This window comes from Panthera tigris, chromosome C1 (genome assembly GCF_018350195.1).
Source record: "Panthera tigris isolate Pti1 chromosome C1, P.tigris_Pti1_mat1.1, whole genome shotgun sequence".
NCBI classification, from domain to species: domain Eukaryota; kingdom Metazoa; phylum Chordata; class Mammalia; order Carnivora; family Felidae; genus Panthera; species Panthera tigris.
Window position 1 is genome coordinate 132,587,267 of NC_056667.1, and position 22,610 is coordinate 132,609,876.

General features: G+C 32.9%; 1 long non-coding RNA gene across 7 annotated transcripts in view; it reads right to left on the reverse strand.

Moving 5' to 3' along the window:
- The window catches only part of LOC122240906, a 58,091-nt gene that overhangs the window by 30,053 nt on the left and 5,428 nt on the right, over positions 1 to 22,610 (reverse strand). For 5 of the 7 annotated variants that reach the window (XR_006220692.1, XR_006220691.1, XR_006220689.1 and 2 more), the window contains exon 3: positions 9,434 to 9,475. The exons of 1 other annotated variant lie outside the window; for it this stretch is intronic. This is a non-coding gene — a long non-coding RNA (uncharacterized LOC122240906). Of the gene's footprint in view, positions 1 to 9,433; positions 9,476 to 15,940; positions 15,994 to 22,610 lie in introns of all 7 variants that reach the window. One more of the 7 variants, XR_006220694.1, reaches the window with a different exon arrangement.

Below are 22,610 nucleotides of genomic sequence, written 5' to 3' on the forward strand. Positions count from 1 at the left end.
ACAAATGTTTATATCAGCCTTATTCATAACTGCCCAAATTTGGATGCGACCAAGATGTAGTTCGGTAGGTGAATGGATAAATAAATTGAGGTGCATCCAGACAATGGGCTGTTATTTAGCACACACATACACACAACGGCTATCAAGCCATGAAAATACATGGAGGATATGTAAGTGTACATAACTAAGTGACAGAAGCCAATTTGAGAAGTTTGTGTACCAAATAATTTCAAGTATATGATATTTATATATGACATTCTGGAAAAGGCAAAGCTGTGGAGATGGTTAAAAAGATCAGTGGCTGCCAGAGGTTAAGGGAGAATGAAGGATGAATAGAGCAGAGAGGATTTTAGGACAGTAAATTACTCTTTATGAAACTATAATGGTGGATACATGTCATTATAAATTTGTCCAATTCCATAGAATGTACAATACCAAGAGTGAATCTTACATTATAACAGTGTGTCAGTATCAATGTAAGTTTGTCAATTGGCTTGATTATACCATTCTGGGAAGAATGTTGATAATCAAGGAGGCTGTGCATATATTGGGGCAAGTGGAATATAGAAAATCTCAGTACTTTCTGCACAATTGTTCTTTGAACCTAAAACTACTCTAAAACATAAACTCTATTAAAATAAAAACAAAGAAGAAAGGAACTTTGCTTGTATGCTGGTGTCCACTGAATATAATCCATACTATATAGACAATAAAACATATTCACACAGAAAATTTTATTTTGCCTTATTATAAACCAATTAAGTACAAAATACAGATATTATTAACCATTTCCTTCACTTGTCATAGCTCCACATTCATGCTGTTGTTAACCAGTCCTCCCAATACTGTTAAATGTTATCTTTTGGTAAAGCTTTGGCTGTATAATATATGCAGACAAATGGATGGATTGATAATTAGTTAAACATTTAGATAGCTTAATTGCACTGTTAAAATTATTATAGGAACAATAGTCAACATGTATTGACTATGTACAAAAATTGTGCCAAATGCTCAATATTGTCTCACTTATTTTTCTTAACAACCATGTAAAAAGGTTATATAAGTATATCTATTTTCACATAAGGAAACTGAAGCATAGAAACATCAAGTAAATTTACAGAAAGACTCACAGCCGTTAGAACCAGTGTTTGAGCTCATGTACTCATTCTATTATGCTCTTAAATACTCTAATTTCACCCTTTTAGCAAAAATAGTCATTAAATATTATGTTAAAAACATGTTATTTTGCTAAACATTCTAAATCAGACACTGTCTAACCTTTTAATGGTTTATAGCCCAAGATGCCCATTGTGCAAATGTAAAACTTGTAAGTGGAATTTGCATTGGCCCTAATCATTTGTTTTACATGATGGTATGAAATTAAATAATTGTAATGATTTGAATTCCACTAACCCTGCTATTGTAATAGAATAACAACCTTCAGGGTCCTCTTTTTACTCACCAGTATTTTCAGGAGTCCCCAAGGAATGCTCATTAAACCTATCTTCTCCCATCAGTTGTTGGCAATTGTGATGGTTCACTTTATGTGTCAACTTCGAGAGTGGTTTTGGATGAAATTAACATTTACATTGGTGAACTTTGGGTAAAGTAGAATGCCTTCCATAGTGTAGGTAGGCCTTTTCAGTTGAGGGGCTGAATAGAACAAAAAGACTGATTTCCCCAAGAAGAGAAAGTTCTCCAATAGGCTGCTTTGGATTTCATCTGCACCATCAGATCTCCTAGGTCTTCAGTCTGCTTTCCCATGCTGCAGATTTTGGATTTCAGTCTCCATAATCGTGTGGGCCAATTCCTTACAATAAATTCTTTCCTTTTCTTATGTCTTTTCTTTTCTTCTCTTTTTTCTTTTCTTCTTTTCTTCTTTTCTTTCTTTTCTTTCTTTTCTTTTTTTTCTTTTCTTTTCTTCTCTAGAGAACCCGGACTAATATACCAGGCCCCACAATCAATGACCTAGCCTGTCATGGTGCCCTACTTATATGTGGCAATTTGTGACAAACAGAAAAAAAAGGCCTCTTGCTCTTTTGCAGTATTCTGCTAGAAAGCTCCCAAATCAGAGCTGCTTATAACCCAGTGTTTTACACAGTTTTTCTGTACACTTTTTCTTTTATAGTCTTTTTTCTCCTTGGTATCTACGAGATTGGGCTGAAAGTACTCATCATGGTGTAATCAGAATCACGATTCCCCTTCTACAATGACTCTAGTTTAAACACTTAACTCTCATGCACAGCTATTCCTTCTCTTGGGATGAATCATCTCCTCCTGTTACTGTCAGGTTGGTCTGTTACACTATTTTTCTATGACATGCTTCAAACATTTCTGTTCCCCAGTAGAGTTCTTTCCTAAGGATCACTTCAGATGTCATGCAAAAGAAATTTTCTTATGGAATGCCTCACCAGGATTCTAAGAATGCCCAAATATGTCTGAATCTCAACAAAGATAACATTACCCAACAAAGTTAACATTTCTGCAGTCTGCTATAATATGCTGCAGAAATATTCCTTACTCTTGTTCTAATTCCAAGGAATTCATATTCTTTGGGAAAATTAACCCTCATGCATCCTACTTCATTTTTTCACTTGACCAAAGGTTCAAAAAGCACCAAACGCTAGAAGTTCCACTAACTTCACATATGGACATGGAAAGCTCTAATTTTACCCAAATCATATTTGTGTAAGAAGAGTTTTGTGAATGAAAGATAAGGAAAAATTCTGTTCTTCTATAAGGGAGTGATTTGATATACATGTACAATGTGTCATCTGACCAGTAAGCACATATTTATGAGGGCAGTGGGGTAGAATGTGATATTTGAACTGTCCCCCCAAAAATCTGTCATATATTAATATTAATATTAATTAATAGAATTATAATTCTATTAATTATATAATTAATTTTATAATATGTAATTAATTATATACAAATAATTATAATTAATATTAAATAATATCTGTCATATATTAATCATCACTGCATAAAAAGATGAGATTAGGGAGAAAAAAGCAAGAATAGAAGAATATACATTCTAAAAAGAAGTTCTGTTTAATTTTTTGAGACAGTGAACAATGACAGCTAATTAGGGTTTAATGTTTAGGTAAGGTCACAACTGAATTTTTGGTTTTCCTCCTATTATTAAGTCTTCTATAAAAAGGTGGAATTTTAGAACCTATTTGAAGATCAGAGAAGAAAATGAACTTAGAACTCCAGGGGATAAAAAGAAGATTCTCCAGACATTAAGATAACTTCACTACTACCCACTCATTATCTGTCTTATAACAATATCCACCTAGTCAATGATTCATCCAAACCAAATGTGCAAAGTGTGCAACAAACTCTGAATAAGTCAAAAGACTTATACTCCATTTGCTGGTATTAAGATCAAGGTGTTAAAGTTGAGGAAATAGAAAATAAAAGTTGATGGAGAATTCACTGCAGTTGTTAGCTCTAAGGGGTTTCCAAGTCAGCCAACCTCAGTCATCTGTTGTTCAAACAAATGTACCTCTATTATGCCCCCAGAACTATGTCTACTGGCCAGAAGGATGCCCTCTAGGTGATATCAGGAGGTAGCAATGATGCAGGTCTGATTTGAGCTAAGATACATTTCTACCACATTAATATTGGATGTGTCAGTATTTAACTGATACTATAAAGGGCAAGTTTTCCTGTTACTGAATTCTCTACTTGTTTTAAAATCTCAAAGTATTATTGTTATAATTATAAGCAAAAATTTTTAGCTAGGGAATCCCTCCTTAAAAAAAAAAAAAGGCTATTAATGATTCTGTATGCTAAAACTTCCACACCTAAAAGTTACAATGTAGTTAATGCCATTATGTTTTCTTAATAACAACTTAGGGATAATATTCTACATTTGAATATCTTCTTAGTGTTAGAGCTAATTTTGAACCAGGATATTTAATACACATTGATAGATTTTTAAGAACAGCATTTGAGTGTAGACTAACAAATAACTTTCTTTTATACTGTAATAGAAACTATTTACTGCCCCAATATGTTAAAACTTTCTTATTCTCTTTAGCTACATCAAGGGTACTCAAGTATGTCCCTTGCTAATACTAGAAAGCATTATTTTTCTTCTCCATATATATTTTCTTTATGTTTATTTATTTTTGAGGCGGGGGGCAGAGGAAGGAGGACAGAGGATCTGAAACAACTAATGACCTGAGCTGAAGTTGGACACTTAACTGACTGAGACACCCAGGCGCCCAATGTATTTTCTAGTCTTTCATGACTATAATGATGTTTCCATTGAAATGCTCAGTCTTAACTATGTATTAATCATACAACAATACTAATCATTGGAAGGATTAGCAAGTTTTAAATAGTGATGATGATTCTGCAAATGGGAAATAGTACCAAAACATCCCATTTTGCCCAACATCACATTCCTCTTAGTGTTTATTTTTAGCTCCTTTGAAATAATGCTTTTGTCCTGTAGAGCAACACTATTGGTTACCTACCTAATATCCACCTAAGACACCAGGTGGCTACCTGCTTTAGAAAAAGGGGCTCCTCCTTAAGACCTACCTAGAGGGTTAATCTTGGTTACTGAATATCAGGGCAGTTCACTCCTTTCAAGCCTGATTTAAGAAGAATTTAAGAAGGATTTTTGTTATATAATTTCAGATAAGGACTCCGTTGAGGAAATCTAGGATCCTCTGAAAAAGATTTCATCCCTCTTAGAGAGGTTCACATCCTCCTTCTTCTTGACATTTAGATGGTTATGTGAGGGTAGGATGCTAAAAGCTCATCAGTAACACCAAAAGGGGTCAAATCTAAGGACATTAGCTGACAGGAAGAGGATGCTTGCGCAGAAAGATTAGAGGAATTGGATGTTTGATGATTTCATTTAGCCATCAATTTAATGAATTCTGGAACTTCCTCCCTTGGGATCTTGTTACATGAGGTCATGTGTCCCTGTTGTCTAAGCAGTTTTGAGATGGGAGTAGTACTACTTGCAGCTGAAACAATTCTACTTGATTCATTTTAGCATTTAGGACCCACATGTATTTATTATCTGCTTTCACTTTCTTCTAAGATCTTGAATTTTTGAAAGAAAATGTTAAATCCCTGCTCTCAGAAAGACCAAATATTTTCCCAGATAACCACTGGTGAGGTGTTACAGGACACATTCGGAAAGAATATGTAATATTTCTTAGGTTTTAATCTGAAATCAGGAATTCCCATCCAACTTTGGTAACTATATAGTTAAGCAATATATTTTAAAACATAGAAGAGTGAATAATGTTGAAATAATTACATTTTAAATTTGGATATAATTTTAGAAGAGCTAAAATTATCTTTATATATACATATTATTATACATTCTCTATCTTATAAACACTTCAAATTAATCTATAATCTGTGTCAATATTATGCAAATGCTGAGATTTGTAACCTAGATGTCTCACTAAATTTTCAGAGAACAACTAGGAAACTGCAAAATTTCTTGTTAGAACAGATGGTCTTTTGATTAATGCTCTAGTGCATAATTCTACCTCTGTTGAGTCATTTTAACAAGAAAGTGTTTTAAGTGTTCCGCCAGTTGGCTGGTCAAATTAGCAACAGGCACCAGTTAAGGTGTAAACCAGAAGCATAAATCCACCTAGTGATGCATGAGCAAGTGAAAGTATCTCTGCAAGAGTGTTTCTAATAGAGAAGATAGTGAATTAAGATTTTCAGAAAACAGCATGGAAAAAGCTTCTCATCAGTCTAAATTACTAGCCAATGGCAATTATTATATGATACAGGTCTATGTTAAAACTAGTCATTTAAATATTTCAAATAAATCAGAAATAACCAAAGTAATCAAAGTCCTTTGGATTGTGTCTTTAAAATGTTCTGAGGGAAGAAATGAAATGCGTCAATACTGGATTTAAATCAACTCAAATAACTGGAGAAATGGTATTTTCAACTCACATATTAATAGCTCATTAGACTTAAAAATGTGCATTGGCATTATCCACACACAGCCTTCCATTAATAACCAAAAACTTTTGCATTTAAATAATTCTGATAAAAAAAACTTCAAATTTGAAATGTAGTTATGAATCTACTTATTTTTTCTTAGAAAATTTAAAAGCTCCAGGAATTTATCACTCAATTCCAATATAGTTCATTTCAGAGGTCTTTTTGTAAAAATGAAGACTTTTAGATTAAGCTTTTCCCAACTGCTGCTTCCAGTTTTAGCATATTACATAATTTTGCTTAAAAAAAAGGTTTTTGAACTTTTAACTTTGTACTATGGGCTAAGTCATGAGTTATTAGTTATTAGTACTCTTTTATATAAACTGGAAAGAAGTAAAGTCAGTGGATAGGTTTAGACTTCCCTGAGCATGTTGCAGGTTCCTCAGTCTGCTGGTGGATCTGCAGGATTCAAAGTAAAAGGGTATGTGCTCTATACCATTTCCCAGTTTTTATGTTCATCTCCTCATTAGTTTCCTCCAGCATAATTACTTAATGATAATACAATTAATGAGGATTAGTAATGGTCCTCCATTATTGTGGTCTTCCAGAAGCCCTAGTCCCTTTAAGGAACTTATTCATATACACATATATTTTCCTAACTTTTAACTTATCTTAGCCTCCCAGTTGTACTTTGATATATTTACGAGTTGTTTATATGGGCAAAGTAAGTGTCAAGTGATATAGGATGGAGGCCATAATGTTTATATCTCACATGAGAATTAGTACAGAGCATGTTATATTGTGGTAACAATCACAAGGGTTCTATGGTTTAACAAAACAAAAGTTTATATCTCTCTTGTATGTAACCTGTTAGGGATTAGGGCAACTGTTTAGGACAAGTAGGGCCCCAGCAACTGAGACTGAACTGATCTATGACTTTATCATATCAGCATGAGTCCTTGTCTGCTGTTGCTTTAGGAGAGGAGAGAGCTTTAGAGTTGTTTGTTGGCTTTTCCAAGCTTTGTCTTGAAGTGGCACACATCCCTGCTGCCCAAAGTCTGCAGGCCAGGATGTGTTAGATGGTCAAGGGGAACAGGGATGTGGTGGTGCATGTGTAGTATTTGGCAAGTGCAACTGTTGCTGCCATAGTGGTAATTTGAAAATATTCATCCTTCTTGATAACAACAGCAACAACAATGAAAATTCTGCTGACATTTCAGAAATGGGGGTGAATGAACAACAGTAGATTAAATTCCACACATGAGTGAAATCATATGGTACTTGTCTTTCCCTAATTGACTTATTTCACTTAGCATTATACCTTCTAACTCCATCCATGTTGTTGCAAATGGCAAGATTTCATTCTTTTTTATGGGTGAGGAAAATTCCATTCTTTATCCGTTTACCCATTGACGGACACTCAGGCTGCTTCCATTCTTGGCAATTGTAAATAATGCTGCAGTAAACATAAGGGTGCATATATCTTTTTGAATTAGTATTTCCATTTTTGGGGGGTAAACATCCATTAATGGAATTGCTGGATGATATGGTAATTCTATTTTTAATTTTTTGAGAACCTCCATACTCTTTTCCAGTGGCTGCACCAGTTTGCATTCCCACCAACAAGTATTCCTTCTTCTCCACACCCTTGCCAACACTTGGTTCCCTGTATTTTTTATTTTAGCCATTCTGAAAGATGTAGGGTGATATCTCATTAGGGTTTTGATTTGTATTTCCCTGATGATTAGTGATGTTGAGCATTTCTTCATGTGTCTTTTGGCCATCCGTATATCTTCTCAGATTCAACAGTTTTTGACAGATATCTGACATTCATTACTGATGCCACAATTATAAATCCCTAGATATGGTAATTATCCAGGATAAACTACTGATGACAAAAAGACGGGAAACAGAATGGGAGAGACACTGTTCTAGTTCATATAATCTTACATTATATGATGTAATATTCACAACAACTGTACTGACAAATTAGTTAATGGGCTCAGAGAAGTTCAGTAACTTTCCAAAGTCAATGTTAAAACAGGGATTTGATCTCATGTCTACCTGATTCTAAATGTTGTGTATTACCTCAATCCCATAATGATTTCCCAAAAGAATATTTAGTACTCTAGCAAAGAAAAACATCTTCATGAAAAACTGCATGACCTTCCTTTCCTCTTTCCTTGACATACTGTTTACTTTCATATATGATAGGGATTTCATTCACCCTTGCCAGCAAGAAGCCCACCAGTTGACAGGCTTCGTTAAATATGGTTTCGATGCATAAGAATTACTGTTTAAATATTTCCCCTAGACTTGGTCTCTGCATTTTTCTTCTTTAAGTTGGAAAAAGTTGGACAGGCTAGGTAGACATGTTTTGGGGAAATAATAGGGTTTGTGAGAATGGATATCACTTTTATATGTATATCAAAATATTTGAAAACAATGACTGTTCTAGGATTAAAAAGGGAAGGGTCATCCTGCTGAATCTAGTTACATCATAGTCCCCTTTCCATTCCAGAAGACTATCTATGGAAATTTCTTTGTTTTTATTTTTTTTTAATTTTTTTTAATGTTTATTTATTTTTTTGAGACAGAGAGAGACAGAGCATGAACAGGGGAGGAGCAGAGAGAGAGGGAGACACAGAATCTGAAACAGGCTCCAGGCTCTGAGCTGTCAGCACAGAGCCCGATGCGGGGCTCGAACTCACGGACCATGAGATCATGACCTGAGCCAAAGTCGGACGCTTAACCGACCAAGCTACCCAGGCGCCCCTCTTTCTTTGTTTTTAAACTGGAGGTCAAGACATTTTTGACGAAAAAGAGTTTTCAAATTTTTACTAATTTGTTCAGTAAATATATATTTATTGAATAAATTTTTATTGAATTTTTAAATACTAGGTACCATAGGCATTGTGTATAATTAAACTGTATTTACTGCTTCCTTTCAATTTTCAGTCAAAAAGAGGGGGCAACATGGAAATTGTATGAGGGCAGAAAAAAGAGTAGTCATCCCCTCTCCATCACTGCAAACATAACAAGATGAACAGATTCCAATGTTGTAATAGAATTTTCAATTTAAGGACATGGGGACAAAAGCACTCTCAAAAATTTTAATGTAACAGAGTCTTGGCTTTCATTCAGCTCCTCAAGTCTTGGATCATCCTCTGGGCCAGAGCAATAAGCCAAGTACTTTTCTATTTATTATCCACATTGTTGGTGACAAGTTTGTATGTCAGTCTTTTACATTTGTTGTTTCATTTAAGCAGCATGTTCTTCCAGCCAATAAATTTTGTTACTGATTTTGGAATTTAGGGGTGAAGCAGAGACGAATTTTTAAGTGGATCTTTGTGCTGAAATGGGAAGTGGCTTTTGGCATGTGCTTGACCTACATTGTAGAGATTACTTAAAATTTGATGCAGGTGATCTGATCAGGAAGTCACAGTCTTAAATAATGCAAAGTTCTAACCAACCACTGAGATGTGTTCACACTTACATGTCCACTGATGTCATCAGGTACAGGTTCAATATTTTGAACCTAGGATAGAGAAGCAGGCAGAAGGTGGTTTAAATTAAGGAAGAAGGAACGACATCACCAAGATGGTGACATAGTTGTTTCTGACTTCTATCTCATTCAGAATAAACAACAACTATTCACAAATAAGATACCACTGAGAGATCCTAGAACACAAAAGTGAGACTGAAGTAACCCTCTCCCCTGCACCAAAAAGGCCACAAAAAAACCCACAAAAAACCCAAAAAACAAAAAACAAACAAAAAAACATTAAAAGGGTAAGAGAAGAGGCTACACATTGACCACATTTTCCCTCCCCCAGGCTAGCATGACGTCATGTGGAGAGGTCTCCCCTCTGCCTCCAGTATCTAGTGGGAAAAGAAGACCCAGGGAGTACAACCAGTACCTCAGAATTAGAGTTGCCTTGTGGGCACCCCTAACCTGATCTTGCACTATGGAGATTACAGAGGAATTTGGGGCTCAACCACCCAGAGTCTGACTGTAAAAGAGAAGAGGGAAGGAGCTGGCAACAACCAGCACATGGATATTGGCATACTGAGTTCATACCTGCAGTGCCCAAGTAATTACCCAACCAGGAGATTTGTTCATCTACAGAGCTAAGATGGGGCACACTATGACTAGAGAGCTTGTCAGAGCATAGATCTGCCTCATTTGGATGATCAAGTGAAGAGCTTTAGTGGCTCTAGAGCCCTGCTTGCCCACCTTCAGCCAAGGAGCTGAATCACAACCCAACCCACTGTTGAAAGCATTTTCTAACCCAACTGATCAGAAGGGCTGGTGACAACTCCTGGAAACAGTGCAGCCCAGAAACAATTGAGCTGAGAGGAGGACGGGCAGAATTGATTGTCCCCAGAACAAGGCCAATACCAGATATGAAGCATTACCATGCTCTACACAGGCAGGGGACTAATTTATAGCCAAGGCTCAAGGTAGTTCCTGCCCCATCCAATTGGGAAAATTAAGATATTTTATGTGAGGTTCATGGTAACCAAAAGTGAAATTCCTATAGTAATTAAACAAAAAAAAAAAAAAAAAAAAAGAAAGAAAGAAAAAGAAAAAGAAAAAAGAAAAAAAGACATGATAAATAAGTCAAAGCATATTGATGCTATAATACATCAAAACACACGTAAAAGACAAAAGGATAAGAAACAAGGAAGAATGGATCTACAAAATAACTAGAAAACAACAAAATGACAATAGTTAAGTCCTTAACCTATCAATAATTACTTTAAATGTAAATAAATTAAATTCCCCAATTAAAAGACAAAGAACGGCTGAATGGATTAAACACACACACACACACACACACACACACACACACACACAAGATCCAAAAACATGTTGCTCATAAAAGAATCACTTTAGCCTGAACGACACACAGATTGACAGTGAAGCAATGTAAAAAGACATTTAAAGCAAATTGTGATGAAATAAAAGGGTGTGTGTGTAACTATACTTATATGAAACAAAATAGATTTCAAACTGAAATTATAAAAAGAGACAAAGAAGGTCATTATATAACAATAAAAGTGTCAATACATAAAGAAGATATAACAACTGTAAATATTTATGCACCCAATATTGTAGCACCTAAATATATAATGCAAAATATAAAAGAGCTAAAGGGAGAAATAGTATTAATACCATAATAATTGGGGACTTTAATACCTTACTCTCAATAATTAATAGATTACATACAGAGAAAGTTTCAGTGGATTTGAACAACACTATAGACCAGATGGGATTTACATGCATATACAGAATGCTGTATTCAACAATAGCAGAATACACATTCCTCTCAAGTACACATGTAACATTTTATAGGATAAACAATATCTTAGACCATAAAATGAGTCTTAGCAAATTGAAATTGAAATCATGCCAAGTAGATTCTCTAGCCACAATGGCATGAAAATGGAAATCAATAATGAGGAAATCTGGAAAATTTTTGAACACATAAAATATTAAACAAGACTCTTCTGAACAACCAATAGATCAAAGAAGAAATTAAAGTGGAAATAAAAGTTCATTGAGACAACAATAATGTACCAGAACTTGTGGGATGCAACAAAAACAGTTCTAAAAGAGAGTTTTATAACAATAAATACCTACAGTAAGAAGCAAGAAAGATCTCAAGTTAACAACTCAACACTATACCTTAAAGAAAAAGAAAAAAGGAAATAAAATTTAGCACAGAAAATAAATAATAAAGATTACAGTATAAATAAATAAGAAAGGAGAAAAATAATAGAAAAGGTTAGCCAAACTAAAAGTTGGCTCTTTGAAAAAATTAAAAAAAAAAACTGAAAACCCTTAGCTAGACTAACTAAGGAAAAAAAAAGAAGGGCCCAAATCAACAAAATTATAAATGAAAAAGACATAACTGATACAACAGAAATTAAAACGGCCATAAGAGGCTACTATGATCAACTATACACCAACAAATTGGACAACCTAGAAGAATGGAAAAACTCTTACAAACATAAACTTACCAACACTAAATCAGGAAGAAATAGAAAATCTGATTAGACCAACTACTAGTAACGATATTTAATCAGTAACCTAAAATCTCCAACGAAGAGAAGCTCAGGACTTAATGGCTTCACTGGTGAATTTTACCAAACTCTAAAGAATTAACACTGATCCTTCTCAAACTCTTCCAAAAGATCAAAGAGGAGGGAGCACTTCCAGACTCAATGAAAATACTCAATGAAAGATTAAAAGGTTTTCCTTTAAGATCAGGAACAGAGCAAGAGTTTCATTTTTATCACTCTTACTCAACATAGTAGTAGAAGTCCTAGGCAGAGCAATTGAGCAAGAAAACAAAATAAAAGGTATCAAAACTGGAAAGGAAAAAAATTATGTCTATTTGCAGATGATATGATATTTTTATATATAGAAAATCCTAAAGACTCAACCAAAAACTCTTAGATCTAATTAATAAATTCAGTAAAGTTGAAGGATGCAATAGTAACATACAAAAATCAGTAACGTTTCAATACATTAACAATGAATTTTTTGAAAAGGAAATAAAGAAATCAATCACATTTCCAATAGCACCCAAAACAATAAAATACTTAGGAATAAATTTAACTAAGGAGGTAAAAATCTCTAAAAACTAAAAGACATTGGTGAATGAAATCAAAGAAGATGCAAATAAATGTAAAGGTATCCAATGTTAATGAATTGGAAGGACTAATTTATTAAAATGTCAGTAGTTAAAAAAGATTCAAGCAGTCTCTGTCAAAAGACTCTGATGACTTTTTGTACCAAGTTAAAAGAATAATAATAAAACTCCTAAAATTCATATGGAACCACAAAAGTCCCCAAGTAGTGAAGGAAATCCTGAGAAAAAAGAACAAAGCAGGAAGCAACACCCTTCCTGATTTCAAGGTATACTATAAAGCTATAGTCATCAAAATAGTATGTTACTGGCATAAAAATAGACAAATAGAACAATGGAACAGAATCACAAACCCAGAAATAAATCCATGCATATACAGTTAAGTAATATTGACAAGGGAACCAAAAATATTCAATAAAGAAAAGATAGTCTTCAATATATGGGGCTGGGACTATTGGATATTCACATGTAAAAGAATGAAACTGGACCTTCTATCTTACACCACTAAAAAAAATAACTTAAAATAGAGTGAAGACTTAAATGTAAGATCTGAAACCATGAAACTCCTAGAAGTAAACATAGAAATAAAGCTCCTTGACATTGGCGTTGGTAATGATTTTTGGATATGACACCTAAAGCACAAGCCACAAAACCAGAAATCAACAAGTGGGACCATATCAAACTGAAAAGCTTCTGCACAGCAAAAGAAAGCATCAACAAAGTGAAAAAAATCCCTACAGAACAGGAAAAATATTTTCATGCCATATATCCAATAAGGGATTAATGTCCAAAAAATATAATAAACTTATGCTACTCAACAGAAATGAACAACATCCAATAAAAAAATGGGCAAAGGACCTGAGACGTTTTTTCAAAGAAAATACATGAAAGGCCAACAGGTAAATCAAAAGAGGCTGAACATTAGTAGTCATTTGGGAAATGCAAATTAAAACCACAGGGAGATAATTACCTCACACTTGTTAGAATGGCCTTCATCATAAGGACAACAGAACAAGTGTTGGCATGAAAATGGAGAAAAGGGAACCCTTGTGCATTGTTGGTGGGACTGTAAATTGATAGAGCCACTATGGAAAACAGTATGGAAGATTCTCATATAATTAAAAACAAAACTACCATGTCATCCAGCAATTCTACTTCTGGAAATATATCCAAAGGAAATGAAAACAGTTGAAAAAATATATTCATTCACTCCCATATTTATAGCAGCATTGTTTAAAATAGTCAAGATAAGGAAACAAATGTTTATCAATAGATAAATGGACAAAGATGTTATATGTAATAACTTACTTGTTTATATATATATAATTTATAATATAGAAATACAGAAATATAATATATATTAAAATATATAATATATTAGAATATATAGAAATAATATATATAATGGAATATTATTGAGCCATAAAAAAACAAGGAAATTCTACTATTTGCAATAAGATGGATGGACATGAAAGTCATTATGCTAAGTGAAATAATTCAGAGAAAGACAAACACTACATGATCTCACTTATAAATGAAATCTTAAACTCAGAAAAAGAGATAGACTTGTGGTTATGAGATGGACATTGGTGGGGGAGGGAATTGAAGGTAGATAGTATGAACTTTCAGTTATAAGATAAATAAGTATAATAAAACCTTGGTTTGGAAGCATAATTCATTCCAGAAACATGCTTGTAATCCAAAGCACTCCTATATCAAAGTGAATTTCAGTAATCACTGGCTTAGTTGTGATCATGTGACACGTGGCCTCACATACTACTTGTATTGCAAGACATTGCTCATTTATCAAGTTAAAATTTATTACAAATGTTTTCTTGTCTAGGGGCACTTGGGTGGCTCAGTTAAGCATCTGACTTTGACTCAGGTTATGATCTCACAGTTTGTGAGTTCAAGTTATGCATCGTGCTCCCTGCTAACAGCTCAGAGCCTGGAGCCTGCTTTGGATTCTGTCTTCCTCTCTCTCTGTCCTTCCCCTGCTCATGATCTGTCTCTCAAAATAATAAATATACATTAAAGAAGAAAAAAAAAGGAAAAGAATGTTTGTTCGTCTTGCAGAACACTCACAGAACAAGTTACTTGCAATCCAAGGTTTTACTGTACTGGGGTTATAACATAAGACATGATGAGTAGCTAACTCTGCTATATGATACATAGAAAAGTTAAGAGAGTAAATCATGATTTAACATAACAAGGAGACAATTTTTTTTCCTTTTTTCTTTCTTTCTTTTCTTTTTATTGTACCTGTAAGAAAAGGTGAATGTGAGCTGAACTTACTATGGTAATCATTTCTTACTATATGTAAATCTAATCATCATGCTGTACTCATTAAATTTATATAGTGATGTATCTCAATAATTTCTCAGTAAAATTGGAAAAAATTAAAGAAATGTTCTATTGTTTCTGGGTAAAATGTGAATGGACTTCCCTGAGTCAGTCAATAATTCCTGTGTGTATTTGGACATTAGCTGATTTTCACCTATCTGGAATGTTGTCAGGGTATTTAGGCTTTATGCAGAGGATTAGACTAGACAACTAAGGAATTCATCCTAATATGTAAAGGAACAGAAAATCAGAGAGTCACAGTACATTACAGATTTAGGAAATATTTTCTCATTCGTATAGAATAAAAAGATTTAATTTTAAATTTGGAAAAAAAAGAAAATCACTATTCATTTGAAGGAAGATATATACTTGTTTGGATTAGGAATCTCAAAGTGTACAAAATGGTAAATTGAATGTATTTATAATTAAAATATTCTGGATTGATGTTTGTGATTTGGGTAAAGTTGAAGTTTATCTTTGCTTGGAAAATTTGATAAAAGAGCTGTGTTAAAAACGTGCTTTTTTTTTAACAGTCCTAAATCAGGAGGTAAAATCCATGTCTCCCCTTGAAACTGAATAGACCTTTGTGACAAATAGAACATGATGGAAAGTGATGCTTCATGACTTCCAAGGGTAGTTTAGAAAAGGCCATGCATGTTCTGCTGTCTCTTGGAACACTGGTCTGGAAGCATTAAGCCATCATGTACTAAATTCCAGCTACCCTGAGCTGCCATATGGAGACAGATACCATGTAGTGGGAAAGAGGGAGTTCAATACCAGGTGCTTGAGTAAAACATTCTTCTCTATGCCCCAGCCTGAACCAGTGTCTGCCGCTACCCCATGCGACGAGAAAGAACTGGCCTGAGTCCCATTCCCCAAATTTGTAAACAGATAAACGGCTGCTATTGACTTAAGCCATTGTGCAGTGGCTTGGTACACAAAAATAAACAACCAGAACACACAGATATCTCACTATTATGTTTTCTTTATATAATGCTTACCCATTGACTTGCAAAGAGGAAAATTCAGTCATTGGTATTTTTGGTTTTCTTAGCTGTAAATATAATTTTCCATTAAGTTCCTAGAGAGAGTACATTTTTGATGTATGAATTTAAATAAATTAGCTTTGCCCTCAATTGTTAGCTTTTAATCAATGATATATTAATATGTATTAATTAATATTAATATATATTAATTCCAACCAATAAAACCCCAACTAATAAAAAGAAGATGTAGATGATAGAGATAGAGATATTTGGACAGAGATAAAGACTGGATAGAGATTTTTGTCCAAATATTAATCAAATTCCTAGATTAAAGAAATGTTTCATTGTGTAGAACAATAGGGCAAAGCAAGATTTGTAGTGCTGACAAACATAAATGCCTTAGCTGTTAAGACCCTGGAAATGAATAATTATCTTAAGAAGGAATGAATGTCAAAAGAGTGAATAGGGAGCCAGTGCCCAAAACTGTGGGTGGGGATTTAATCAACAAGTCAGGTTAGTGAACAACCTCATTCCCACTGAAGTTATCCAAACGACAGATCCTTTTCAATATGTCATTGGACTAACAAGAGTTTAAAGAATTAAATTATTAATATTTTCAAACATAACATATTCATATATGCATGAGTTCTATTAGTGTTTACTCATTTCATGCATAGTCAAATATACTATTTTAATCAGTATTATCTATTACCAATTAATTAAAATGTTGATAAAAATAAAAATTTTACTTGTGTAGCTTGAATGTTATAATAACATCGCTTATAATAAAAACATTAAAATATCCTGTGCAAAAGTAACAGTAAAAAATGTTTACTTCTAATGCATTATTTTGTAGATTCTATCTTCAGATTAAGGTAGAAATGAGGTAAAATTCATATCCTTACTAATGTAACATTCAATATCTTCCAAATATATTTGAAACCAAGAGAAGTATGAACAATCCATATTCTTCACATGTATAGAAATAATTTTATATAATTTTAAAATAAATTAACTTTATAAAAATGAATAAAAGTAAGAAAATCTCAACATGACTCCATTCCTTATGAACTTTAGTTTTCCTGTGCAAATCAATTTTAAGGTATATTCCTGTACATGCTTCTGTATTCCATTACATATTTTAGTATATGTAATGTAATTTTAATCCTGTTGTCTATATTTGCCATAATTTTTTCAAATGATTAAAGAGATTGGTTCTCATCAAGAGTGTCTCTGAATTCTCATTGTTGTTCTACTTTGGATAATAGCAAATTTAAATAAACATTAATTTAAAAAAAATAGTAAGAATTTCTAATTTGAAAAATAGACATTAATTTGTAAACCAAAATTTATCCTCAAGTAATTCTTTGGTGTTGTCCTAAAATCTTCCATTCCTTACAGAAATGAATGAAATCCGTTTTATTAGATAAAGAGGAGATTATTTACAACAGTAAAAATTACAAGGTGATAAATATGAATAATGTGAAAGTTTAAATACCACAACCAGTGTTAATTACCCATCCCCAAGTGATTATTAGAATTAAAAAAGGAAATAAAAACTGAAAGTTTCATTATATGACATCCTGATAGTATAAATTGTACAGTACTACAGTATAAGAGTGCCTCCAAGTGGCATTTGTCAAAACTCCATATAAAAAATTTAAATACAAGAACCAAAAGTTAACCTTTAATAACAGTAGACCCTAAAGGATCACTTTTTTCTTTCTGCTTACTTAGGATCTACTCTTCATATTTACAGTTCAGTTTTTAGGAAATTCCTAACTGTCTTTAAATATCCACACTTAAGTCCCATTAATCTTCAGAATTCTAGATTGTTTTCAGTATGTTATTTGTACTGTCTTGATATAGTGTTTAGTTAGCTGATAAGTAATTATTTCATTTCCATTAAATTTGTACAGTAGAATCTTTTGATTAATACATTGCCCCTATTTTCAGTGTTCCTAAAAATGTTGTCTGTATTTCCTATATCTTGGATGATAAGAGGGACAAAGGACTTATTTCCTACCTATAGAATACTAGACTTGTTGGATCATCTGATTCTACCTCTACAATTTCACAATTAAATATTAAGAGTTTAAGGAATTTATCCAAGATCAATATGGTTGGTGACTTAACTAATATAATCTGTCTGACCAGACTTGTAATTCAGTACTCTTTCAAATACATTTGCTCTGACACCAAAAATAGAGCTCTTCCACATGCCCTAAACAAATACATGTTTATTTTTCGTACATGATTTTCTTAAAACTCAACGAAACTCTAGAACACCAAATGTAGAAGTTGCCTAAGGCAAAAAGTGCTCAGGAACTGACAAATATACCAATAGGTTCTAAATAGGCCTTAAAAAATTAATGTGTAGTGTTTTGGAATTATTCTAGGTTTATGTCACAAAAATATTTAAATTACCAGAGTAGAAAGGAGTCTGGATAGTAATAAATGGGGCAGTTGAGCTTGTAACATAACTTAGAGACAGATCTGTTTGCTCTAAAAAGATAATCTTTGTAGTGAAAGTTATTTTCAAACTCATTTCATTTGTAAATGCTACTCTTTCCATTATTTTACCACTCTTCTCCTGATATTTCTTTTAAATTTCATGTTTTACTGTTTATTTCCCTTCTTCTGTTTTCATATAAATGATTCCAGGAAGGCATTCTTCTCTCTTTTCCCAAAGGTGTCATTCCAATGCTATTCTTTCCTAATTCTTATTCCTTTTTCCCCCTCTTAATTGCTTTTTATGGGTCTTTTTCTTTCTCTCCTGCCACTTCATCTACAACTTTCTTGGAATGAGTTAGCCAACATCGACAACAAGATTTAAAGTTCAGTCTCTGAGGGGCTATAATGTAGATACATCCAGAGTATTAAGTACAGAAAAATGCCTGTAGGTTTTCAAATAGATATGTGGATATCTGTATGTGTAATATAAACTATTAACTTTTTAAACTTTTGAATGCCATGCTGTATTATCTATGGAACTATTTTGTGGTGAAATTGGAATAAAATGTTCTAATTTAATATTTCCTGTTATTTAATTCCAAAATACCTTTTAAAGATTGAGCTCACATTGTAGTTTCCATTAATTTCCTCAGTTATCCCATTTAATAAATTAAATGTGTTTTAACTATCTTGCCAAATTTCTACTTGTTTAAGGTTGTCTCAAATAATGACCATTTTTTAAGTCATGTTTCACTACCTGCCAATCTGAGCTCATCTCAGAATTTCATTAGTACACTATTTACTCTGACTCCCACATCATTAATGAGGTTTCAAATAAGACCAGACTGACATTCATCCCTATGGTACCTGGAAAACATGACATTGTTTACTGTCACTCTGATTCAAGCCCATTGTCCAGATTTTAAACATTACAACAATGCTAAATGCAAAGCCAACTTAAATGAACTCTTCTGAATAAAATTTGTGACTGAAATTTAATGAGACACATCAAAACTTGGCTATAATTAATACAAACGATCTTGTACAGGTCTGTAGTTGTTAATCCTGCTTATTTCTCCCATGATTAACTATTTATTTGTTTACTTTTCCCTTGGTGAGATCTTCAGATATTTTCTTTGATATTTGCATTCATTTTGTTAGTGATGAAAGATACATGTCAACCTTCATAAATATTTCAATAACTTTTAGTTTGGTAAAGATTACTTAACTTTTCATATAACATGCCAAATAAACCCAGATGGTTATGCATATATCAGAACTAAATACATATAATTACAAAATCCAACTTAATATTTTACCACATTTTTGATGACTTATTCTCAGAATCAGAACAAGGAATAAACTGAAAATGATAAACCACATATTTTCTGGGCTTTATGCTAATTAGATACAGCAATTTAATTCTTTAGAATTCAAAATTCTAAGGATAGAATCATTTTTAAAAGACAAAACAATCTATAGATTAAATCAAGTTATAAGATACTTGATTAAGCCTAATAATAATAATATGTTTATATTTATGGACTATTCACTTTTCAACCAGCTGTCAATATTTTATGCTATGTGTAGGAAAAGATGAAAAATTACCTTTTTGTATATATACTAAGTTAAAATGGTTAGGGAAAGTAATGTTGAAATAAGGATAATACTCAGCGATGAAAAAGCATGAAATCCTGCTATTTGCAACAACATGGAGAGAACTGATTGTAGGGTATTATGCTAAGTGAAATAAGTCAGTCAGAAAAAGATATATCATATGTTTTTACTCATATGTGGAATTTGAGAAGCTTAACAGAAGACCATTGGGGAAGAGAAGGAAAAATAAGTTACAAGCAGAGAGGGAGGCAAACCATAAGAGAAGAGACTCTTAAATACAGAGAACAAACTGAGGGTTGATGGGTGGGTGGGTGGGGGGTTGGGAGGGATTGTAAAAATGGGTGATGGGTATTGAGGAGGGCACATGTTGGGACAAACACTGGGTAGTCTATGTAAGTAATGAATCATGGGAATCTACTCCTAAAGCCAATACTACACTGTATGTTAGCTAATTTAAAAATAAATTATTAAAAAAAGAAAGGTAATGATATGTTTTGAAAAATACAGTTGTTAGAAACTACTGAACAAATGCTATTTGATGATTGTTTCACAGATATCCTAAAATTTATATGTAATTTTATCTCCCTAAATAAATTGAAGAATACTAAAAGGCAGAAATATATGGTATTGAAACAAATACACTTTTTCACTAAATAAATATTATTTGCTAAGTGACTGATATTAATTAGCTGCATTTCCTATAACAGTGTGGTCCTTGTGTTAATCTGCTTCATAATGACTATATTTGTCAATTATTGAATTAGAATCTCTGAGATGGGGCCAGTTATAAACTTCCCCGGTGAGTTGTGAGTCAATAATGTTTGAGAATTATTGTCCTACAAGCAACATACATAATGAGTGAATGAATGAGTGAAAAATATTTAGGTGCTGTCTAAAAGCACATAGTGAATAAACAGCAATGGTATTTCTATTGAGCTAAGACAGAATAACCTCATAGAATGTTTTTGAGTTATTATCAGCACTAATAAAATGTGATGATAGAGAATTATTCAATTTATCTGATTATACTGTCTATGTTGACTGAATATGATATATATTGTAGCTGTTTAAAGACATAATCAAAATGTCAGATTATAAATGATATATCTCAAAATAAAATGACAATGAAAACTAAACAATGATCTAAAACGTATTTATGTTCATTTCCAAAGATTTAAAGATATCTATATTGGTAAAATTAATGTCAACAGTTGACCTGAAAAATAAGTCAAAACATATTCATAAGATATTTCTGAATCCCTTGGCTAACTGTCTCTAGATTACAAAATTAATACTCCAAAATAGAAGTTACCTAATTTCTCCAATTGTCACAATATTATAAGTGAAAAGAATAAGTGCTGTAAGTTAAAAAAGAAAATACCATTAGTTCACACTTTATATTTGAGAGGATTTGTGGAGGCAACATGGGTTAGTGAAGAATGTGAGTTTGAAGAACTATGTATTTCTATTTAAATTCTCATTATAAACTTGTTATTGGGGTTACCTAAACCAAGTTATTTAAATTCATCTTCTCTAAAACAGAGTAATAAAACATACCAGTACCGAGAGTGGGGTTGGAGGGTTACTATCCTATAGGATGATTAAATGTAATCATACCACAATGTCTGAAACCTACTAGAAGCTTTGTGAATGTCTGTTATTATTTTAAAACTGTGTGACTTAAAGCAATCACAATGATACAAACCTAAAGATACTACAATTGAGATCCTGGTTCAGAGAACAACAGAGGCTCTTCTCTGTTGTAATTAAGCATACAACTCTTCTTCTGTGGGTAGGATTCAGTGAGTACACAGCTCCTTTATTTGCTTCAATAAAATTTGTACCTCATGATTTTGTTACAGCAGAAATGCTATCCTGAGGAAGAAGCAGAGATCTTCATACATTCTGTGACTTGTAGCTTCTGAAGTGACTACTCAAACAGAAGGAAAGTGGCTTTGGTTAGAGAGCAATGGGGGAAAAGGTCGCTTTTGCACTGATGAAGATAGCCTATCTAATATTTTAATTACTAGATGACAGAAAGTTGGCTGTTTGGCCAATAAGACATCGCTAAGAGGATAGATACTAAAACTTTGTTGTCCATCTTAAACATTATTGTTAACATGTAGGTTGAATCAAAATAACTGATATTATGAGGTTGTAAATTACTTCTGCTTTGGTGCCTCAACCATGGCCGATAGAGGTCAAATTAATGACATATTTTACATAAATTATCTCATTTCATCAATATGCTAAATACCTCAATATACAATCACAAGGTGGTACGCATTTCAAATAATGAAAATACCAAAAACAACCTTAACCATATCTTCAAGGATTGTGTAATTTTATCCAAGGTTATATTAACAATATTAACAATATCTTCAAGGATTGTATAATTTTATCCAAGGTTATAAAACAGTTAGAAGATAATATAGAAAAAATATATGTGGAGAGAAATACTATAGGAATTCAAGGGCAAAGATTCAAGATTTGTAGGGTGTAACTTGGGAAAGTTTTATGAGGAGATGAGACTTTAAATACTTGTAAGTTTTTTTGTGTGAAAGTGAGTGCCGTGTAAAAAAATTCTAAGTCTTAATTTTATTTCCCAACTTTG